This window comes from Pezoporus wallicus, unplaced genomic scaffold (genome assembly GCF_028554395.1).
Source record: "Pezoporus wallicus isolate ANWC-B61680 ecotype Strahan unplaced genomic scaffold, APGP_CSIRO_Pwel_v1 scaffold_2696, whole genome shotgun sequence".
Taxonomy (NCBI): Eukaryota; Metazoa; Chordata; class Aves; order Psittaciformes; family Psittacidae; genus Pezoporus; species Pezoporus wallicus.
This window is the reverse complement of record NW_026637439.1, coordinates 2,816,135-2,824,345: the sequence shown is the minus strand read 5'-3', so window position 1 is coordinate 2,824,345 and position 8,211 is coordinate 2,816,135. Positions and strand designations below refer to the sequence as shown.

The following is an 8,211-nucleotide window of genomic DNA, read 5'->3' as shown; positions in this document are numbered from 1 at the left end:
TATCACAGTTTGATTTTACTGTTTGAAAAATAATGCAACCAAATTACAGAGAAAATTTTATATTGTATAGCACAATATTTAATGCAGTGTAAATCTGGGATTATTTCAAAGTTAGACTGAACAGAGGTTGTTTACTTAGCTTTCTTTTAATTATAGTAGATAGGCAATATGCATTTAGCGAGTCATAGCAATAAATTTCTAAGACTTAATAGCCACTGAATTATACCACTTTGGAGTGAATTTCACCAGCATAAATGTGGTGCAATCCAGTTGTGAATCAAATCAAATCAGAAAATGTTACAGGAAGACATTTTTATGGACCACAGGCAAATTTAAATTAGAGTATCTAAAATAAACATATATATTTGTTAAAGAAAATATTAATTATTGTCTCCTTAGGTCTTTCAGGCAATTATTAATTCCAGTAATTATTTTTTATTATTTATATTGCCATGATGTCCAGAAGTGCCAATTCAAATCAAGTTAAAACTGACCATTCAAGTCACTACCTGATCATTTAATAAGCAGAAGCACTTACCCTGCAGGCCTTTCAATCTAGCTCTTGGACAAGTGAAAATGCATGAGCACAACCAACACTAGCACAAAAAGATATAATTAAACCCTGTTACTCTGAAAAACTGTATACATATTGATCAGACGATTGAACTCTTGAAAGGGACAAACACAGAGGTGGCTGTTTCACCAACTGTACTTTCAGTTCAGCTACATGTTGTTGCAGCATTTACTAGTGTAACTGTTCAAATATAAAAATTGAAGTTTGAATGAGAGGAGTTTGGGCTTGGTGTCTGCTGTTAAATTGTGCATGGAGAATTTGTTTAAACTTTGAGTGGGATCAGTCACATAGTCTCACTTGAACGACTCGTTATGTAACTAATGTATTTTGTACATTGTGCACTTCATCTGTAATTATTTGGTAACTGGGATACCAAGTCTGGGAATTAATGTTGCTGGGGACTCTGTTAAAGCTGTAATCTAAAAACTGTCTTGATATTTATAGCACTTTTAAATCCCTGGGATAACTCCTGGTATTTTCTCAATTTGTATAGGTAGTTGTATGTAGTCTGTGTAAAATGTCTTCAAGAGTTGTGGTCTAGCGAGCTATAGTTTCAGCAGACTTTGGCTAGGCTTTTATTTTGATGGCTGAACACCTAGGTGAAATAGTATCATACATTGAAACTAAAGTTACTACTGAAAATTCAACATGGGAGCAACAGTTGCTGTGAATTTCCCACACCCACCAGCTGTCCTGCTGCATTAATAAATACATTGGGCAATTTCTAGCGTCTTAGAATTATTTGGGAAGGGACCTTAAAAATCATCTAGTTCTGACCCACCTACTACAGGCAGGGACACCTTCCACTACACCAGCTTACTCAAAGCCCCGTCCAACCTGGCCTTGAACACTGCCAGGGATGGGGCAGCCACAGCTACTCTGGGCAACTTGTTCCAGTGTCTCACACCCTCATAGTGAAAAATTTCTTCCTAATATCTGATCTAAATCTCCCCTGTCAGCTTAAAGCTGTTCCCCCTTGTCTTGTCCCTACATGCTCTTCTAAAATGTCCCTCTCCAGATTTCTTGTGGGACCCCTTTACGGACTGGAAGCTGTTCTAAGGTCTCCCCTGAGCCTTTTCTTCTCCAGGCTGAACAACCCCACCTCTCTCAGCCTGTCTTCATAGCACAGGTGCCCCAGTCCTCTGCCCATCTTTGTGGCCTCCTCTAGACTTGCTTATGGAGGTCCACGTCCCTCTTGTTTTGGGGGGCTCCAGAGCTGGATGCAGTATTGCAGGTGGGGTCTCACAAGAGCAGAGTAGAGGGGGAGAATGACCTCCCTTGACCTGCTGGTCATGCTTCTTTTGATGCAGCCCAGCACACAGATGGCTTTCTGGGTTGCTAGGGCACACTGGCGACTCATGTTGAGCTTCTCGTCAACCAACACTCCCAAGTTCTTCTCCACAGGGCTGCTCTCAATGTGTAGCAAACATTGCCGAAGAACATTTTCTCATTAAAAGAGTTATGTTACTTTACACATAAGTGTCTTGAAAAGTTCATGATGGAGGACATCATTTACAGAAAGCCCTTAATGTTAATTATGATAGCGATATATTTTTGGGTATTAGGCAACAATAATCAATAGTTTGCATGACAAAAAAAAAAAAAAAGGAATTTTATTATAACACCAGTGTAGTGAACTATAGAGAGAAATTCTAAATCTCTTGTGAGGGTGAAGTTCTCATACTTGGCCTTAGACCAAAGCTGACTCATTTGAAGAAAATGGCTTATCTGAACAAGAAGAAATTGAAGTGATTTAATGTTCTGGGAAATATATGAAAGTATGTAATTTTATTTTTTACAGACTCTAATGATTGTCTTTATTTTAATTATTTATTTTAGGCATATAAGTACACCCCAAAGAGGGCATATGCTCTGTAAAGACAGAGAGACTATTTGTAGAAAAATAAAGAAACACAGTAAGTGAATATTATTACCCTAGTAAAAATGGATGCTAATTATCTGTATCTGGATACAAACTGGCAACTCAAGCATACAATTCCCATACACAGGCAAGAAGCTTTAAACAACTAACAGTCTCAAAAAACCAGTGGACTTTCATAAATGTGATTAACTGAATGTATTGTTGCTAAAGATCAAACTTTCTTCATCCAAAGTACTGCAAGAAACTGGATGAAGCAACTAATGATCCTGAACAGGAAATATCAATTAGAGTTAATTTCAGTGAGTGGTGAGGATTTAAAGGGCTTTTCACATCTAGTTGCATGGTAAAATCAGGGGCAGGTCAATACTAACCTGACACACCATTTTACTTTGTTGTTCAATGCCTCATGTAAAATGGCATGTTTCAGCATTTTGTCCATTTCTCAGCAAACAGATTATTATAATAAAACACTATTCCAGCTTAGTTGGTGGCAGTCTCAGCAGAGCAGCCGGGGATTAAATGGGCCTGAGAACAAAATTACCACCTTAGATGTGGTCTCTGCAGAACACAGTTAAGGAGCATAAGGTGAACAGCATGTACAAATCCACCCCGCTGTCAGCTGTATGTGCTGTTTTGTGGCTGAGCAGAACTCTGTGCTCCAGGACGGTTAAAATGGCATATTGTGTACACAACAGGTACTGTTGAACACCCATTTCAAGCAATCAAGGAAATTAAACAGAAAAACATTTCCATCAATGTACCGTTGCGATCCAATGAACACCAATACTGAAGTGGTGTGACCTACAGCTAACCCACTGGCAGCTTTTGAAATGTATTTGCGCATGACTTGTTGCAGTTAACAGCATTTTCAGTACGATCACATTGTACTGAGGGTGTTGCAATACTTGGAAATACATCTGTATTTGGAGGTTTATGTGAAACACAGCCCTAGGGCTCCCGACATAAGGACATGGACCTGTTGGAGTGAGTCCAGAGGAGGCCACAAAGATGCTCAGCGGGCTGGAGCACCTCTCCCATGAAGACAGGCTGAGAGAGGTGGGGCTGTTCAGCCTGGAGAAGAAAAGGCTCAGGTGAGACCTTAAAGCAGCTTCCAGTGCCTAAAGGGGGCCTACAAGAAACCTGGAGAGGGAAATTTTACAAGAGCATGTAGGGACAAGACAAGCAGGAATGGCTTTAAACTGAAAGAAGATAGGTTTAGATCAGACATTAGGAAGCAACTCTTCACTGTGAGGGTGGTGAGGCCCTGGCACAGACTGCCCAGAGTAGCTGTGGCTGCCCCATCCCTGGCAGTGTTCAAGGCCAGGGCTTTGAGCAAGCTGGTGTAGTGGAAGGTGACCCTGCCCATGGCAGGTGGGCTGCAACTGGGTGAGCTTTAATGTCCCTTCCAACCCAAATCATTCTATGATTCTATATATGTGGCATTATTGTAGTTTAATGTAACATATCCAAACATCATATCTGAGTGGAGGCTGTTAGTTTTCCACCAGATGTGTTTGCTCCCTCAGCTCCTTATAACTGATGGAGTATAAGGTGCAATGCAGTGGCAGCTGTGGGACGGCCACCAACCCAAGATGGCGGGTTCCTCACATGTGATAGATCAGTGGTTTGCGTACAGCATGTGCGATTACTGAACGAGGAACCCGAGATGTTTATGCCCGGGGACACCTTTATCACTGGGGATTGCACTTAAGCGCGCAACTGATGTGCCCACTGCGGTGGGGGAAAGCCAGCGTTATCCGCATCCCGCCGCGGGGTCCTCAGCCCTGAGCTATTGCCGGGCCAGGGGGGGCCCAGACAGGCACTTGGACCTCAGTGATCAGGCTCCACACCCGACCCCGGTGCCGGCTGCACATCGGACGGAGGCAGAGAGGGCTTGCTCCGCTGCCCCGAGACGCGTCTTCCCCGCTATACCCCGCCCCGGCCCCGGCCAGGCCCGGCTCGGCGCCAAGGCATTCAGCCCCCACCGCGCCCCATTCCTCCACAGTCCGCTTCCGCCCCCCGCAGAGCCCCATTGGCTGCGGCTGCCCGTCCCTCACGACTCCCCTGGCCCGGGATTGGCCTCACTGAGGCCTCCTGCACTCAGCCCCACACCGGTGGGCGGGCGGCGGGGGAGGGGAGGCTCGGCTCGGCTCGTGGGACCCGCCGGTGGCGTAGCCGGCCCGCCCGCCGTCTCTCTCCCTGCTCCCGTCACGGCCAGTGGGGGCGCTCCCACCGCGCCTGCCCGCTCCCGCCGCTGCAGTGCCTCCGCCGGCCTGGGCGGCAGTGCTCGGCTCCGGCAGCCGCAGGGGCGCGGCGGCCCTCTACTCCCTCCTCGGTTACAGCACCCCGCTCCCCGTCGTGTTCCTGCTCCTGGGCATTCCGCTTCCCCACAACTCCGCCGCCTCCCCGGGCACCCCGCTGCCGAGGCCGGGGAGGGGGGCGGGAGGCTGAACCGAAGGGGAAGTGTGCGAAAGGAGGCGGGGAGAGAGGGCGGTGGCGGCGGGCGGGCAGGTGAGCAGGCGGCCTTCCCGCTCCCCTCCTGCCCTTGGCGGCGGCGGGGTCTGAGAGGTGTAGGAGGTGTGGGGCATCGGCCGCGCTCGGGCAGCGCGTCCCTGGGTGAGGAGCTGGAGGTGGGGCAGCAGCGCCCAGCGCTCCTGGGCGGTAGCAAGGCGGGTGGGCAAGCGGGCAAGCAAGCAGGCAGGCAGGCTAGCGGCGGGCGAGCGAGGGGCGAATGGCCGGGCCGTGCCGTGCTGTGCTGTGCTGCCGGGGCCTGCTGTGTGTGTGGGGCGCTGCGGTCCTACTGCCGGGCGTCGTTTATTGCCGGGCTGTCGCGGCGCCGGGCGGGGCCCGCGCGGATCGGCCCGCTCGTGGGCCAGACACCGTGGCCGGCGGGGTCTGGGAGGAGCCGGGGTCTGCTGCTACTCTCCCCACGACGTACGCGCGTCGACCGCTCGGGTCGGCGAACGCCCCTTCCTCCATGTAAACTGTCTCATCTCTTTTTTTTGATCCTTCCCCCCGTCTCCCTTTCTCCCTTCTCTGTTCGCTGCCCTTTTCCTCCTAGCGAGAAGAAAACTCGATCGGATTTAACACATTTCCTTGGGGTCGGAAGAAACTCCTGCCTGCTGGATCTGGTTTAGACGCTCGACAGACAAGGTAAATTAAATGGAGAAGGCTTGGGGAGCAGCAACAGCAGTAACAACAGAAAAATCCTTCCTCTGCTGAAGGGGGTGGGGAAGAAGGAAGGAGTTCACGCTTCATTTTGGTATCCTGTTTTTGGCCCTTTTTTTTCCTCTGTTTTCCGCCTCGCGTAGTTAGCTGTGCTTTGTGTTTTCCTCCCTCTCGCCTAGGTGGTGTTTGTATGAATGTAGTCGCTGGTTTCATGGAGGCTGAGGAAAGAGTCTGGGGAGACTGAAAGTTTTTAAGCTCCTCAGACACAGAAGTTTCTTTGTTCGGTCGGGGAAGGTATTGAACTGAAACTGCTCCACTCCCTGACTCTGCTGCTTCACCTCCTTCCCTTCCAAAAAGATTGCTAACCCCGCGAGTATAATTAACTTATCGGGAAATAAGGGAGTCCTAAAGAAGGTAATATTTTTTAATTAATGGAAAGATCTTGAGGGTTGGCCCTCCCTGTGTTTGCCTTGTTTTCTGGAATATCGGTTAGCGTCTGGCTGGTCTTCTTCAAGGTACATGTTAAATTTATTTATAAAAACGTGCCCTCGTAGTCTTCTGTAAATGCTGTCGCAGTTTTCCCCCTTGCCTGCTGCCGCCACCTCTCTTCCTCCCCTCCGCCCCCTCTCTGTCCTCAGGATGACGAGTCGCACTGCATATTTTTCAGCTTGTACAGGAGAGGTCTGTATTGCATTTTGATCCTTTCGAAGTGTGCCTTAAGAACCAACATTAGAGAAAAAAAGTATGTGCTAGCTAGTGGTCTGATTTCTTAGAATTATGTTCAGTTGAACTTCCAAATTAATGTAGCCTTGTTTGCTTTTGATGACTACTTTGACCTTTATTACTTTTGAAAGGCATCCTGTTTGAGGTGGAAAACCAACTGTGAAGTTTGGGTGTAAGGTTTTGTATTGCTGGTGCTTGTTAAGTTATGCTAACTAGTTGCATGTAGTGGTAGAAGTGTTCACCACAGACTCATTCTGTGTGCCTCAAAGAGGCAATTACTGGTTCTTCTGTGAAGGCAAAGTATTTATCATATTGTGAATGTTCGAAGTGATCTGGTAGACATAGGTCTGTGCTGATATTTTTTTGTTTGTTTGTTCCTGTTTGTCAGACTCAAAAGCAGTGTGTTGGTCAGATGAGATTTGTGTGCTTCAGTCTCTCAGGTGTCTGAGATATGCTGGTATTGGTGAGGCCTGGGCAAAATAACTTCTATGCAAAATTTCTAGCAATCCTACTTGTGTAGTTCTGTAACAGCATCAAGTAATGTAGTACTTGAGGAAAAAGTTACTAAGCCAACTCCATCTGTTTGATCTACTGTGAAGAAAAATGTTAACATTTAACTGACCTAAAGTGGCTTCTGTGGCTGATAACAAGTAAATGATTGGCTTGCAATTTATAGACCTACCTTTCCAGGCAGCAGTAAGAGTTATTCTTAGGCATCAGAAAGGGCTGAACAAAATAAATGGCAGTGAACTTCAGTTTCCTTATATGGCTTGTACTTGGCAGAAAAGCAATGAAGGCTAAACAGAGTAATCCTTTTACAAAGAACGATCACTTTCCAAAGCAGTGTTTTAGTCCCAGTAATGACTCGAGATTCTTGGGAGGGTGGGGTGGTGTGGGGGATGGGGAATTGTAGCAATGCATGACAAATTTAGTTGTAAACCACTGTGTTCGTAATGGATGCAATTTTGTTTCTTTTCAGACCTTTTGTGTTTCTCATGATGGTTTTGATATTTTTCAATGCCATATAGAAGAATAGGTCCTTGTAGTAGAGCCACAACTTTTTACGCTAGTGTTTTGTCACCATGGTAGCTATGGATAAAGCCCCTTTTAATGATGAAAGTGTAATTCAGTACTGCTTACAGCTGATGGTTATATCATAGAATGCCATTCGTGTCATTAACATAGTTTAGGAGTTATGAAGGAGTGTATTCTTTCTCAAGATCAACCATATCAACTGAAAATCAGTCTGACGGTGATATTCATATTGAGTAAAATAATGTTAAAATAATATTCATCACGAATGAATTAATTTAACTATACATATGGTAGATCGTGTTGCTTGAAACAGCACTTTCATAGGTATGTGTTGATGGCTTGAGGAAACATTCTTTTGACCTGGCTGTTCCTTGCTCATGAGTTAAATTAAGCTGAAGTAAACATTGGTAATTTTAAGTAGCTATGCTTGCAATCAAATAGCTGAAAGTTACAGCATATGGCATGCCATGGAATATTATTATCATTAGGATGATTATCATATTAGTACAAATATGAATAGATTTGTCTTATGAATAAGATGCCTACCAGATAATGGTTGGTATAAATGCAGTGCTCTATAGGGTATTCATTTGCTCGTCACATTCATACAGAATTGATGAAGGGGCTCCATGGAGAAAGTTTTATTGATTGAAAGTTGCATAGTGTATTAGTAAGCTGGTGGTGTAAGAAAACAGTATTATGTTTTGTCCTCATTAGAGTTTGTTCAGAGCCTGTAGTACCAGGCATAAAGAGCCATGCTTGGAACATTAAAGCTAAGTATTTCTAGAACCTACTGCTAACATGCTACATATAATGTAGCATGTTAGCA

The 8,211-nt window shown here is 45.7% G+C and overlaps 1 protein-coding gene across 8 annotated transcripts in view; it reads left to right on the top strand.

Moving 5' to 3' along the window:
- The first annotated feature begins 4,962 nt into the window (after window positions 1-4,962).
- Window positions 4,963-8,211, top strand: part of ERBIN (erbb2 interacting protein) — a 116,892-nt gene continuing 113,643 nt past the window's right edge. For 6 of the 8 annotated variants that reach the window (XM_057405484.1, XM_057405486.1, XM_057405488.1 and 3 more), the window contains exons 1-2: window positions 4,963-5,072; window positions 5,518-5,609. The gene's annotated coding sequence lies outside the window, so the exon portion shown is untranslated. Of the gene's footprint in view, window positions 5,073-5,410; window positions 5,436-5,517; window positions 5,610-8,211 lie in introns of those variants that run through there. The other 2 variants (XM_057405482.1, XM_057405483.1) reach the window with 2 other exon arrangements.